The following is a 14,878-nucleotide window of genomic DNA, read 5'->3' as shown; positions in this document are numbered from 1 at the left end:
TCATATCACTAACAAGGATGAGAATAGGCAAGGGGAAGGTGCAGTGAACAAGAAGGGAGTGGAAGAACCTAAAGGGGCAAGGGAAGATACCAAGCAAGTGGTGGAAGAACCTAAAGAGGCAAGGAAAGAGACCAAGCATGGGGTGTAATCCAAGGAGGATGAGGGGGAGGCGAAGAAGGGGTTGGAAGCCAAGAAGGGGGATTAGGGGGAGGATAAGATGGGGGTGGATTCTAAGGAGGGGAAAGGGGTGGATGATGCCAAGAAAGGAGAACAGGTAGAAAAGAGAAAGGTAGGCAAAGCAAAGAACAGGGATGGGGCCAAGAATGCCAAGGAGGAAGCGGCAGCAGAGGATGCAAAAGTGGACAGCACAGACGGGGGTGTGGATCCAGTGGTTGGTGATGCTGTACAAAATCGGACAAGTGATTCTACTGATTTGGCGACCCTATTGGAGCTTTTTTATGTGCAAAGAAAGAAGCACAACCGTGCCCGTGATCAGTTGACTCGTGCATGCAAACTGTAGCCCTTTTGACATGCAAATGTATTTAGCACAAAGTGTTTTTTATTTTATCAAATCAATTCAAGTTTTGGCCTTGTCTTTCATCTCTTTTTCTCTCTATAATAGTGTGGTGTGTTCAACTTGTAATTGTGTTCCCATGTTACTATTCATTTATAAACTAAGTATTTCACAATACATTACCAAATTGGTACTATCAAGTACCCTTTCCAAACTAAGTATTGCACAATACAGTACCAAATTGGTACTATTGAGTACCAAATTTGGTTGTTTCTGGTGTTGTACTAGTTTTCTTTTTAGCTCTATCTGTTTGCACTATCTATTTGTCTCCACTCATATGGACTATTGGTATTGTAGTAAACTCTTGGTGGGCAAAGACAACACTTGTGGCTGCTAAACCTGGGCGGCTGATTGTTCTTGATCTTGACAAAGAGGAAATTTTTAGTAAAAGAGTATTCACACCTTTTTGAAGCAAATCAAACTAGAGCAATCAAATCACAATACCTATAAGTAACCATAAAGCATGTGCATTCTAATTGCATTTTGAATTAAATGAGCTTTCTACTGTTATGTGCCTTGTTATGTCAGGGCACATATGGAAAAGAGGAGTCCTGTATTATGACCACATATTTTGAGCCAAATAATCTTTTTGTTTGTATGTCAGTGTACGTTGGTGCAACCAAAGTTGGTCCGTGCTAGGAAGTGGTCTATGCCAGGCAGAGGTTGCAGGTAGGTGCAGTGCAGAAGGCTAGGGCAGGTGTCAAAGACCTGGGCAGCCAAAGGGAAGCGGAGATGTATGCTCAATGTAGCTTTTTAGGCCAGAAAAGCTTCAAAATGAGTCCAGATGGGATAGCAGATGAAGGTGTCCAAAATGCCAAAGCAGTGCTCTGCGATGTAGTGCTCGATGTGCTCTAGAGGCTGGTCTAGACGGCTCGTCAAACGGAGCCCCGGTGCTCAAGATATTGCAGTTCAAAGACAGAGTGGGTAGCATATCTCCGACGGACAGGACAGTTGGGGATAGGTCACCCAGGCTAATATTACTAGATGCACGAGTAGAGCTCGAGTTATGGAGCATGCCTGTCTTCTCAGATTGCGAATCGGAGCTTTGGTTGGCAAGTTATGATCAATTGAAGATTTTCCAGGGGCTGGGTTTGAGTTCACTGGCCCGCACTGAAGAATGCGCCATCTGGCATTTTTTAGGCCTTGACAAGAGCATGCCAAGTGGAGTCAGCAAGAATTCATGGCTCGTGATTCTGAGTTTTGAGCACCGAGTTATGGCCTGGGAAAAAATGGGAGCATTTAGCGGTGAAAAGTTTGCAGATGATTTTCTCTGTTTTTAATGGCCTTGGATATCGAGCTCAAAAGGATTAGAAGGCGGCGAGGTTTACACGGTCAGGGACCGACAAAGTGGGGACTCGGTACAACTTTGCAACTCGATGATTAGATCACAGGGTGCCAGTTGGCAGACAAGACAAGCTGGGGGGGAAGTTGGTTTTTTATGGGAGTATTTTCAAAATTTTGCAAGGCCTTAAGGCCATGGAGTCAGCAACCGCCACATGGAGGGCATGTATATCCCCTATGCGCCACTCCGGGCTTCAAGCCAGTGGTATAAGAGCTGGACCGTGAGGCTTTGTAGAGCATGTGAGGGAATGAAAGCTTCCATGCGGCGTGGCGACGATGGCGGACCCCCATGGGGGCGCTGTTCGGGCTGTGCGCGAGCGCAAGGTGGCGGTTTTGGCGGGTGTTGACGGGCTTGCACAGTGGTGCGCACATAGAGGGGGAGGAGTTGGTGCAATTAATTGATGACGTGGTAGCGCTTGGTGAAGAGCCCGTTCCCACGGCCTTGAAGGCCATCTTTTGGAGTTAAGGGAGGAGGACAATAGCGACCTCACTAATGCCCCCCCCTCCCCGGTGCATAAGATGGGGAGTACTCCTGTGGGCAATGGGAAGGAGAGAGAGAGAGAGAGAGAGAGAGAGAGAGAGAGAGAGAGAGAGAGAGAGAGAGAGAGAGAGAGAGAGAGAGAGAGAGAGCTCGAAGGCCGCAATGTGTACAAGGCAAGGGCAAGGCTCATTCCCAAGGCGCCCGACAAGGTAAGGCAAGCAAAGACCGGAGAAAATGAGAGCAAGGGCGAGTAAAGGCAAAGGCAAAGTGGAAGCCGGACCAAAAGGGAGAAGAAGGAGAGAGAAATATAGAGAGAGAAGGCTGGAAGGAGTCGGACAAAGATAATGCAAAGGTAGGCCAAAGGGGCAGTGCAAGATAGCCCCCCCAAAGGGGTAAAAAGTGAAAGAAAATAAAAATAATAATAAAAGAAGCCTAGGGGCAATAGCGACCTCGCTAATGCCCCCCCCCCCCCCCCCCCCCCCCCCCCCCCCCCCCCCAAGTGCAAAGAGAGAAACAGAGAGTAGAGGGAAAAAGTAAAGCGGCTACCCCTTCCAAAAGATGCTAAAATTGAGATGCCAGATGTTCAAATGTGAGAGCAGTTTCCAAAGTTGAAGAAGACCCCCCCTATAAAATCCAAATTTTAATCAAATTAGGGGCTTTTTTTGCGCTTTTTTATGCGGTTTGAAGCCTGCAAAGTGGAATTCTCTGACAGAGGAGTGTGCCTCTCAAAGCTCTTTGTATTTTCTTGTGTAAATAGGCCATGGTGATGGCATTGCTAGCCTGTGTACATGTTTTGTGAAGTGCAATTGAGCCACTGTTGCCCTGTCTTGTTGTTGTTTCCCCTTCCCCCCTTCTCTTTCTCCTGCCTCTGGTGTTTTCCCTCGGTGCCGGCAGTGCGGATGTGTGTGCCCCCCCGGACCGATAGTGTTTTGTGTGAGAGAGTGAGATTGAGTGGCTGTGAGCGTGTGTAAGGGTGGAGACAGACCATGGCAGTAGGTGTGCGTTGTGTGGTGAATTTGTGGAGTGTGTGAGCAGTGGAAATTGAGTAGGCGGTGGTCTACTAGTGAGAAGTGTTTTATTGAAGGTGTTTTCTGAGAGGATAGGGGTGCTGTGGATACCCTGAGCTATAGTGAGGCCCTTGTGTTTGTGCCGGGCGTGTTCCCCCATTCCCCCTCTCCATCTTCTGGTGCCCCGACTGAGGAGTATGCTGATGCTCCAAGTTGATGTCGAAGTGGTGTTTTTGGTGATGCCAAAGATGCGGCCTTTGAAGAGCAGGTGCTGCTAGTGATGGCTTGGACGGGATTTCCCATTTTCACTGGGGTTGAAGATGCGGAAACCTGGCTTCAAGATTATGGATTGTTTGTGTTGGAAAGCGGTTTATCGAGAGAAGATGGTGCGGTACAGGTGTTCCCTCTCTTGGTTCGTGGTAAAGCGAGGCTATGGTTCAATAGCCTTGGTGAAGAAGAAAAGGCAGATTCTGAAGCCCTAGAGGCGGCTTTTTGAAGAAGATTTGTAGCGGATGCACAGCTGGATGAAGTAAAGCGGAAGCTGGACGGGTTGAAGCAAAACTTGGAGGGTGATTTTCAAGCATTCGAGTGGGAGTTTGAAGCCCTTTGGGGGAAATTGATGAAGATAACTGCTATAGAAAATGCGAGTTTTTTAAAGTTGAGTAAATTCATGGATTGCCTGCATGAGGAAGTGCGTGATAAGGTGGAGATAGATAGCCCGATGTCGTATGAAGAGGCGATAGCTCTAGCGAAAGGGCGGGCCAAAAAGATTTTGAAGAAGCGTGAGGCTAGGCAGGTTTTGTCAGGCGCTGTGATGCCAAAGCAGTGTGATGTGGCGGTAGCCGAGCCGCAGGTGGTGCAAAGAGAAGTGCAAGTGCAAGAAGAACCAAGGGTTCTTTGGCTACATAGAGACAGGGTGGTTCCTATGCCGAAGATGCCGGCTAGAACGGTTCCAATTGTGGAGGATGTGTAGGTGGTTCCAGAGTGGACAAAGGAAGTGCTCTCAAGTTTGAGTGTGGTTGTAGAAGCTCCATTGAGGTGCGGTAAAGACCAAAGAGTGTGGTTTGCAAAAAAGGTCAAATCGATGAAGCTAGAGGAGATTCTTGAGCTTGAAACAGAGGAGGAGATTGAGTCAAGTGACAGTAGCTCTATGGATGCAGACATAAGTTGGGAGACGGAGTCGTCTCAATCTAGGTATGATGAGTTCGACCTCTTACATGTGAGTGGAGAGGCAGTGAATGTGTGTGAAGAGAAGCATAAAGTGCAAGACAAGATGCCTAGTGAAGACCAAGTGGAGCAGTTTAGGCTTACAGGTGATGATGTGTAGGTAAGGGTGATGTGTAGTGCCATGCTAATGGCCATGTTGATGAAGGTAGCAGTGGAATGTGCGATAGTGGTGCAGCAGGTGCAAAGTTTTGCCAAGAGGAATAGAACACTTGTGCCTATGGAGGGAGATGAGGATGATGTGATAGAGAACGAGTTTCTCTCTTCTTTGGTGGATTTTGATGCAACGGTAGAAGAGCAGGTGATTGTAGCTGACAAGCAAATGGTGCTTATCGACCTTGAAGGGCTAGTTGAAGAGGAGGAGCTCGACGATGCTGGAATTGAGTGCATGGTAGGTGAGAAAGGCAGTGCGGAGTCAAAATTTTGCAAGGCCTTGAGGCCATGGAGTCAGCAACCACCACATGGCGGGAAGGTATATTCCATATGCACCGCTCCGGGCTTGAAGGCAGTGGTATAAGAGCTGGCCCGTGAGGCTTTGTAGAGCATGTGAGGGAATGAAAGCTTCCATGCGGCGTGGCGATGGCACACCCCCATGGGGGCGCTGTTCCGGCTATGCGCGAGTGCAAGGTGGCGGTTTTGGCTGGTGTTGACGGGCATGCGCAGTGGCGCGCGCATAGAGGGGGCGGTGTTGGTGCAGTTAATTGATGACATGGTAGTGCCTGGTGAAGTGCCCATTCCCACGGCCTTGAAGTCCATCTTTTGGAGTTAAAGGAGGAGGGCAATAGCGACCTCGCTAATGCTCCCCCTCCTCGGTGCATAATATGGGGAGTAGTCCCGCGGGCAGTGGGTAGGAGAGGGAGAGAGAGAGAGAGAGAGAGAGAGAGAGAGAGAGAGAGAGAGAGAGAGAGAGAGAGAGAGAGAGAGAGAGAGAGAGAGAGAGAGAGAGAGAGAGAGAGAGAGAGAGAGAGAGAGAGGAGGACACAATGTGTACAAGGCAAGGGCAAGGATCATTCCCAGGGCGCCCAATGAGGTAAGGCAAGCAAAGACCGGAAAATACAAGAGCAAGGGCGAGTAAAGGCAAAGGCAAAGTGGAAGCCGGACCAAAAGGGAGAAGAAGGAGATAGAAATAGAGAGAGAGAAGGCTGGAAGGAGTCGGACAAAGATAATTCAAAGGTAGGCCAAAGGGGCAGTGCAAGATAGCCCCCCCAAAGGGGTAAAAAATGAAAGAAAATAAAAATAACATGTTTTGTGAAGTGCAATTGAGCCACTGTTTCCCCGTCTTGTTGTTGTTTCCCCTTCCCCCCTTGTCTTTCTCTTGCTCTGGTGTTTTCCCTCGGTGCCGACAGTGCGGATGTGTGTGCCCTCCCCAGATCGACGGTGTTTTGTGTGAGAGAGTGAGATTGAGTGGTTGTGAGCGTGTAAGCGTGGAGACAGACTGTGGCAGTAGGTGTGTGTTTTGTGGTGAATTTGTGGAGTGTGTGAGCAGTGGAAATTGAGCAGGTGGTGGTCTGCTAGTGAGAAGTGTTTTATTGAAGGCGTTTTCTAAGAGGATAGGGGTGGTGTGGATACCCTGAGCTATAGAGAGGCCCTTGTGTTTGTGCCGTGCGTGTTCCCCCATTCCGCCTCTCCAACGTATGGCAAAGAGAAGACACAATACATTATCACCTAGAAGGACAAGAGCTAGCCAACCAAATATACCCAAACTCCTAACTTCCTTTTTCATCAACATCTACTTTAAAGGAGGTTGAAAACACTGGCAAAATGGGAACTACAACATCAACTATAAAGGTATTATCGAGAGCTGACAAAGCGCTTGCATGGCTAAACCCAGTTTCCAAAATCCCAGAGTTACCACAAATGACATAGATCCTGCAATCTTTGAGCACATTGAAAACTCTTCGAAAACGCCACCAAGGCCTAAAAAGCGCACATAAATCATTTGGACTGAGCAAGACATGGCTAAAGCTCTTCAAGCAAGAGAAAATGGCCTCTCTTTATATAAATGCTCACTGCAATTTGGAATTAGTAGAACAACCATATCAAATTGGGAAGAGGGGAACCAAACAAAAAAGAAAGGACCCCCAATGCAGCTATCAACAGAGGAGGAGGATGCTTCACTTCAATAGATATACTTGAAGTGTGAATCCAAACATGGTGTTTCAGTTTTGGACGTCAAATTCAAGGTAGCAGAACTATATCAAACAAGACACACTTTGTTCTCCAATGGAATTCCATGGAAAAGTTGGTGGGATAGTTTTTGAAAGTGACATCCAAAGTTAGTCTTTAGAGTATCGAAGGGACTAGACCAATCTAGAGCAAGTCGGCTAAATTGATGACAACACCCAGAGACAAGCTATCAAGAACTTTTAAAAAAAAATACCAAGACACTTACACATCATTGTTGTCCATTACTTCACGTTGGAAGAGAGACAAAGTATCCAAGCTTACTCCAAAATCCGGCCTCCTTGATTCAATAAATGTTGGGCTTACACTAGTAGGAGAAATGATAGATTTCCTACTCTCAATTGAATGATCACTCTCTCTTACAATGGCATAGAGTTCCCTTGCTAATCACCCCTAATACAAAACATGCACATGCATAAGACAATGAGCTTCCACTCAAGAGCTCCTTCTAGAGAGGTTGAGCTAGGATTCTCAAGCTATAGCATAGTGCTCTTGCTTATGGCTCCCACTTTGTGCTAGCTACACCCTCCTTTTATAGCAATTTTGAGGGCTAGGGTTACTTCTCTAACCATGGTTGGGTTAGATTTTCAGCACTTATCTAATTTCTTTTGCTTGGAATTATCAAGAATTTGGTGGGGATAGATGAAGAAGAGAGAGAGAGAGGAGAGAAGTGGAGGTGATAGGACTTTTCATAGTAGGTTAGTGTTAGTAAATTAGTAGAGTTAGTATTTTTATTGATTTACAAATGGAATTGGATATTTACAATGGGAGTATCCATGTAGGATACAAATAAGGAAGAAAAAACTCTTAAGGTAAGAAAATATGGATTTCTTACAATGTTGATGCTCCAAGTGTCTTGAGTAGGATCAACTTTGACGCTTGTTGACGGTCCACTAGCTTTGACGGTACGTTTTTTCTCCACTCTTGACCTTCCTTGGGATCCAAGGTAAGTGAGCATGAGTAATCAATCACCATGATGCTGTCTTTCAAGAGAAGAGGCTGAATTTTGTGGTGTTTTGATAGATATGGGTAATATGGATGAGGAAAAATGAGACTAGGTGGTCAATTTTGGAATGGAAGTGTGTGTAGGAGACATGAGTTCACCATGGTTTCTCTTATTCTTCAAGGTTGAGAAGAAGGTGAGTAGGGTGTAGAGAGGAGTGGTGAGAGAGGTAGGGATGATGAGTGGAGAAGTGTGTGTGAAAGAGGAAAATGATAAAGTGGAAGAGGGAGTGTGGCTGCATAGCATATGCAACTGGGGTCCACCAATAAAATCATAGCTCACAGCTCGTAGCTCAAAAAATTATGAAAAAAATTGAGGTAAAAGTTCAGCTCACGAGCTACAACTTTTGTTTGTATCACCTTTTCAAATTCAGGGAGCATGTGATCTTAAAAAATTCAGCAAAACCGCTGTTGTTTTCCACTGCACAAAGTCCTTGTGAGGTTCTTCTTTGGATTATTCTTTTGAATACCTCTAAGAGTGAGCCCCCCATGGTGCATGCATGCGTTCCACATACCCTTGACCTTATTTGGTAGGTCTATAATTGAAGATATTGTTGAGATCATGATATAAGTGAATAGTACAACTAAGAAAATCAAATATTGAGGGGTCTAAAAAAATATGTACATGTCAAATATAAATAATATAGGTGGAAAAAATATAAAGGGATCAAAATAAATCTCTCTCATTATAAGTCTACCATAAAAAGATGAATATTTTTGGTGGTCTAATTTATGAGAGTAATAGAGAATAGATGTAGGAAGGAAAAAATCACAATAGTGAAAAATATAAACATAAATAGAACTAGTTTTTTTGGATTTTTGTTGGGATGGAGTTACACCAAAAATAAGAGAAGCTTGTATGAAATTATTTTTATATGGAATAAAGAGTATATAAAATGGTAAGAAAAAATATGGTAATGGTGAGTCAATGTACATAGCATAAATAACACACCATAGGTAGAAATATTTAAATAAATACCAAAATAATTATGAAAAATCCTTTTATTTAGGCCCTATATACAATGAAATATTTACACACAAATGGGCCATAATATATTTTATTTTTTTGATTTTATTTATTTTTTTGGCTCAACTAGCCCAGTGACTAGCTAGCTGAGGGTTTTTAAAGAAAATATGGAGAAAGTCCCTAACTCACACACGCCTATGTACAGTGAAATGGTAGGGATAACCAAAATGTTTGAGTGATTTGATAGGGTGAGGTAGCTTACTATGGCAATTATGGAAAGCCGAAAAATGGCTATCAATAGATACACATGATGTTGCGAATACCATGGGCAAATGTCCTTTTTGAAGGACACACTGAACCACATGTGCTCTCGTGCTTATGGGCTACATAGAGCAGGTTGTGATTGTATATGCAATATCTGTGCCCCAGGTGAGAAATTTAGCAAGGATTGCTTGGCTTCACATCACACGTTCAAAGGTGTCACACATATGTGGGAGTTTGTTCTCTGTCCAAATCCCGCATATGCAGTTTTCCATAGAAGGGAATGCCTGATGGGAGAGTGTTTGAATGTGGAGTGAATAGGTTGGAATTATGCTGCTTGGAGACAACAAAGCCATATAATAGTATTAATGTGAAAGTATTTTCATATATACAAGGTCAAGCCAAGCACGGAAATAGTAACAAAAGAAAAGATCTTTTGCAGAAAGAAATGCAGTGCTGGGAGTTTCTTCAACTCTTGAAGACCAAGTTGGAGCTCTTTATCACTCATAACTATGTGGCTTGATGGCAAGGACAACAATTCAAGGATTGCCTACTTTGGTTTTCAGACGATGTCGTCATGTTAGTTGTTGATTTCGCAGAGAATTATTCCTTCAAGGAACAAAATGAGATTCAGTCAATGCATTGGCACTCTAGTCAAGTAACCATTTTTGTACACATAACGTACTACCGCAGGGCAGGGGAGGTAGTCAAAACCATCCACTTCTTCATATCAGATGATAAGGTTCATGACACATTGTTTATGCAACACTGCTTCGTGCTACACCATGATTGGTTACAACAAGAGGGTGTCACTCCTAATCAACATTGGGTGTGGTCTGATGGTCCGGCCTCGCAGTTCAAGGGAGCCAGACCTTTTTACTTCGTTGCAAGATATGGTGGCCTCACAGAGATGGGGATGAGCTAGTTCTTCTTTGGATCAGGGCATGACAAGGGAGAGCATGATGGTGTAGGAGCAGTTGTGAAAAGAACCTTGACCCATGAATAGCTAAAACCTAATGGAGCTATTTTGTGGTGTGTAGCTGATGTGGTTGCGTATTGCCAAGACAACCTGTCTCGCAGGGAGCACCTTCACACTATCCTTTAAAAGAAAGAGAATGTGCCTGTGTGTTTTGGGAGGTTAAAGAGGGGGGAATGAACAGGGAGGTGAAGTGGAATTGTGTCAGTGTGGCAAAAACTCGCTCTCTACATGCTTTTCGTGGTCACAACCTTGGGGATCCAGTTGCCCTTGCAACAAGAGCCTTGGCATGCTTCTATGATGCATGCATGCATGAAAGATGGAATCGTTGCATCAATAAAGCTCATGTGCAGCCTTGGGATTATCATACTCTATTGTCATTACCTGATGAGGCTCTGTCAGATTCTGAGCCGATAGATGAAGCAGTCACCTACGATGACTTCACATACGAAGGTCATCATGATGTGTTGAGTAGCACTCTATGTGCTGGCGACACATTTGTTGTAAATCCAGATGCTTCGACCAATGTCGAGGATGTGGATTTCTACCTGGTTAAGTGTGTTGAAGCAAAGGAGAAGGTGGAGAAGGGGTACCTCGATGAGTGGGGCAATGCAATTGATAGAGGCTCATATGTTGTGCAAGGTCTATATTACAAGCAATTGGATGCATATACCTTCAAGCTAAACACAAGAAGCCCATCGTCCATGTACTTTCTCATCCGGTACGATGTATCAAAATGCCCATGGAGCAATCCCAAGGAGACAGTAGGTGTACACAATCAACCCACAAAGCTATGAAGCAATCTATAATACCATACCCTTCAGCTTTTAAGTTGTAATCACTGCATCTTCAATATACTTCTTGCTCGAAGATAATGCACTTTTATAAAAAACTTGGGTATCTTCTGTGTCTTGTGTGCTTTGTGTATACATGGCTTTGGTGTCTATCATAGAGGGGTCTCAGTTTAAGAGAGATCATTTGTACAACTTGTCTCATTAAACCTAGAGGATCTGAGCTCATCAAGAAAGTGTAGAACTCTAGAGAGGTGATCAAACAAGCTCAAAGTTTGCCTCCTTCGGTGTCTTACGATGTACGCTTTTTATAGCAGGACTCCATATGGTTTGGGCAAGCCCACAAATATAAATGGAAACTATAAAAAAAGGCACACCCAGCTTATAAGAAAGGCATCAAGGTTTGAAAGGTTGTGTACAAAGAAGGCCAGTGGCTTGCACAGTATGATAATAAGAAGGTATGCTAATTGTGTTCTGTGGGTATGCTAGTTAGCATAAATGGTATGCTAACTAGCATATTGCTTATGCTAGTTAGCAAAAACAATGTGCTAATCAGCATATTGCTTATGCTAGTTAGCAAAAACAATGTGCTAATCAGCATACCTTTTGTTGGTTTTCAAGGAGAAGATATGGAAGCTTCTTGTATATTGTGTATGCTAATACTAATTAGCATATTGTTTATGCTGATTAACATAAACTTATATATGCTAGTTAGCATAAATAGTATGCTAATTAGCATAACTTTGCTAGTTTTCAAGGAGAAGAGATGGCAGCTTTTTCTATAGTGTGTATGCCGATTAGTATACTATGCTATGAGTGGAATGCTAATTAGCATACTATTTATGCCAGCTGGCATAAACAGTATGCTAATTAGCATACCCTTGTTGGTTTAGGGGAGAAGAGATGGCATCTTTTTGTATACTGTGTATGCTAATTAGCATACGTTTGCTGGTTTCAAGGAGAAGAGATGGCAGCCTTCAGTTCATTGTGTATTTCAATTAGCATACTATTTATGTCAGTTGGCATAAACAGTATGCTAATTAGCATACCTTTGATGGTTTTAAGGAGAAGAGATGACAACTTTCTGTACAATTTCTGTTCTAATTAGCATACTATGCTATGAGTGAAAGTTAGCACAGACAAAAATGCACAATATGCTAATTGAAGGTATGCTAATTAGCATATTGTTTATGCCAGTTGGCATAATTAATATGCTAATAAGAATATCTTTGCTGGTTTCAAGGAAAAGAGATGATTGGCATAAACAGTATACTAATTATCATAGTTTTGTTGGTTTCAAGGAGAAGGGATGGAAGTTTTTTGTATATTGTGCATGCTAATTAGCATACTATATTGTGTGGAAGTTAGCACAAACAAAAATGTACAGTATGTCAATTGAAGGTATGCTAATTAGCATATTGTCTATGCCAGTAGGCATGGACAGTATGCTAATTAGCATACCTTTGCTGGTTTTAAGGAGAAGAGATAATAGCTCTCTATATGTTGTGTATGCTAATAAGCATACCGTGTTTATTAGCATACCATGTATGCTAATTAGCATATTGTATGCTAGTTTCAAGAAGGGATGGCAGCTTTCTATATACTGTGTATGCTAATTAGCATACTATGCTAAGAGTGGAAGTTAGCAAAAACAAAAATCCACAGTATGCTGATTTGCATATTGCTTATGCCAGTTGGCATAGACAGTATGCTAATTAGCATACCATTGCTGGTTTCAAGGAGAAAATATGGCAGCTTCCTGTATACTATATATGCTAATTAGCATACTATGGTATGCTGTGAGTGGAAGTTAGCACAAACAAAAATGCGTAGTATGCTAATTAGAATCGGGATTAGAATGTATTCTAATTAGCTACTGTGGGTATGCTAATTTGCATACATGGTATGCTAATTAGCATACTGTTTTTTGCTATCTAGCATAAACAGGCTGCTAACTAGCATAAACATTATGCTAATTAGCATACATTTGCTAATTTCCAATGAGAATGTATACAAATTCAATGTTTAGAAGGCAAAAAAGAATGCCAACAATACACATAGTATTGTCTTCAAAAAAAGACTAGTACAGGATCTGATCATTACTATTTGAAGTGAATGTTGGAATAGTTACAAACGTTGGAAAGGCAATTTACAAATTTCCCTCATAATGCTACAAAACTGCAAAGAGCCTCCTACTTTGGATAAGATCGTGGTTTAGTGCGCTTGTACACTCGCTTTTGCCCAATTTCCGTTTGCTTCTTTGTTTACTGAGATTTTGGGTCTTGCTCTCTTTCTTCTTATTTCTAAGCTTTTGGTTCTTGCAACTCTCTTTCTTCTTCTTCTTGTCGCTGCTTCTATAATTTTCCCCTCTGCAGCTTCTCTCTCTCTCATGTCTTTCAGCTTCTTCATTAGCCTCACTTTGTCTCCTACGCAAGGCTTCCTTACACTGGGCCTCATTGTGCCAGTGAATTTCTGATGCCAACTTCCTTCTCACTTCTTGTGAAAACAAAGCTGGGGCAATATCAAATGCATTTTCAGTTGTATATGATGCACGATCCTCTGATTGCAGCCATAGGAACAACCAACTGCTCAAAGTATCTATCAAGAAGTTTTGCCGTTGTTCTTTGGTCTGGTCCTCTATCTTAGGAGTAACAAGCCAACTTCCTTCAGGGTTTTGGTGCACTTTGTACATACTATTGTTAATAATTAGACTGTTTTGGGACCCAAACCTGCAGTTCTTCCAAAACAATCTCAAATCCTTCAAGAATATAGGCTTATTATATATCTGCCAAGGCTGGTCACTACAATGATTCTATGAAAAAACACCTCTCAGCTTAGACCGCTGCTCTTTGAATATTGTTTCTAATATTTCATTCACTTTAGATGCCATGCTGGTGCTCTAAACCCTAAAAATTTGTGGTTGTCTCTGCGACAAAATACGTACCTCCTACCTTGCATATTGAACTTTATCATTTCCCCTGCATGTTTAGGGGGAATGTCACCGTGCATTGGCTCTACAACTTGAACAATCAGGCCATTTAAATCAAGAACCAAAGCGCACCCCTCATCTGGCAAGGGCTTTGGCACGCATATTGGGTCTGGCAGTGCATGCCACTCAACAAAAATAACTTCCCCGGAGGGATGAACATAACTAAAGTACTCAATAATTTTTGTTAAATGTTTAAGATAGCTAGCCAGTTGCTTTTTCTTTTGGTAGTTGTCTCGACTTGGCAATATGCCGATTTTGTATGTTTTTGCATGCAATGGAATAATTCAAATCATACAGGGCAACTAAATGCAGTTTCTCTTGCCCTGTGACACAGAAATGGTATCGAATAAAGACATCATAAAGGACAAGCAAAAACTATTGAACTGTTGCATAGTAAAATAATATTGAAAAGAGTTTCTCCATTATAAATATCCCGAGAGATACATGCCACAGGGTGTGGATCTTGCTAACGCTACATAACTTGGACACAACAGGGAACAGATTCACCATAATTTCTTGCAAGCACGTGAGCAAATGGCTTTCTTTTCACCTCTGCTACGTTTGTTTATGTCATCCATAGTGCTCGGAGGGGCAGCACATATCTCGTCCCTAGGATCTTCCAAAATCTATTCCAGGCCACCTTTTCTCTTTAATTTCACTTTGTTTACAAAACCCTGCATGGGCTGTCATCACCGGTGTCTTGTGCAGTCAGCCCACTGTCAGTCTTGAAACCTTCCTCTTGAGCACTCCTACCTTCCTCTTGCACACTCCTAATTGTTTCCTCTGAGACACTTGTTTGATCATCTAAAAGGGGCTAGGGTTTGGGATGAGTAATCATGATAAAATCTTCATCATCATCATCATCTGTTTCTTTACCATCTACAACAGCCTCATGCGCTGTCGCATGCTGTGACATTACATTTTCCCTTTCATGCTAGCTATCTAGCTCATCAGATTCATCATTATAGAGCTTCTCTTCTATCCTTTGATTGACACGTCTTGTGAGGTTTGAATCCTGCATCATTGATACCTGTGTATTCCATTCACTCGTTTATTTTCATCGATACCATTATGATTGCTT

The sequence above is a fragment of the Adiantum capillus-veneris genome, chromosome 28, assembly GCF_014529385.1.
Source record: "Adiantum capillus-veneris isolate H3 chromosome 28, ASM1452938v2, whole genome shotgun sequence".
In the NCBI taxonomy this organism is placed as follows: domain Eukaryota; kingdom Viridiplantae; phylum Streptophyta; class Polypodiopsida; order Polypodiales; family Pteridaceae; genus Adiantum; species Adiantum capillus-veneris.
The sequence above is the reverse complement of the archived record's forward strand: the minus strand, read 5'-3'. Positions refer to the sequence as shown.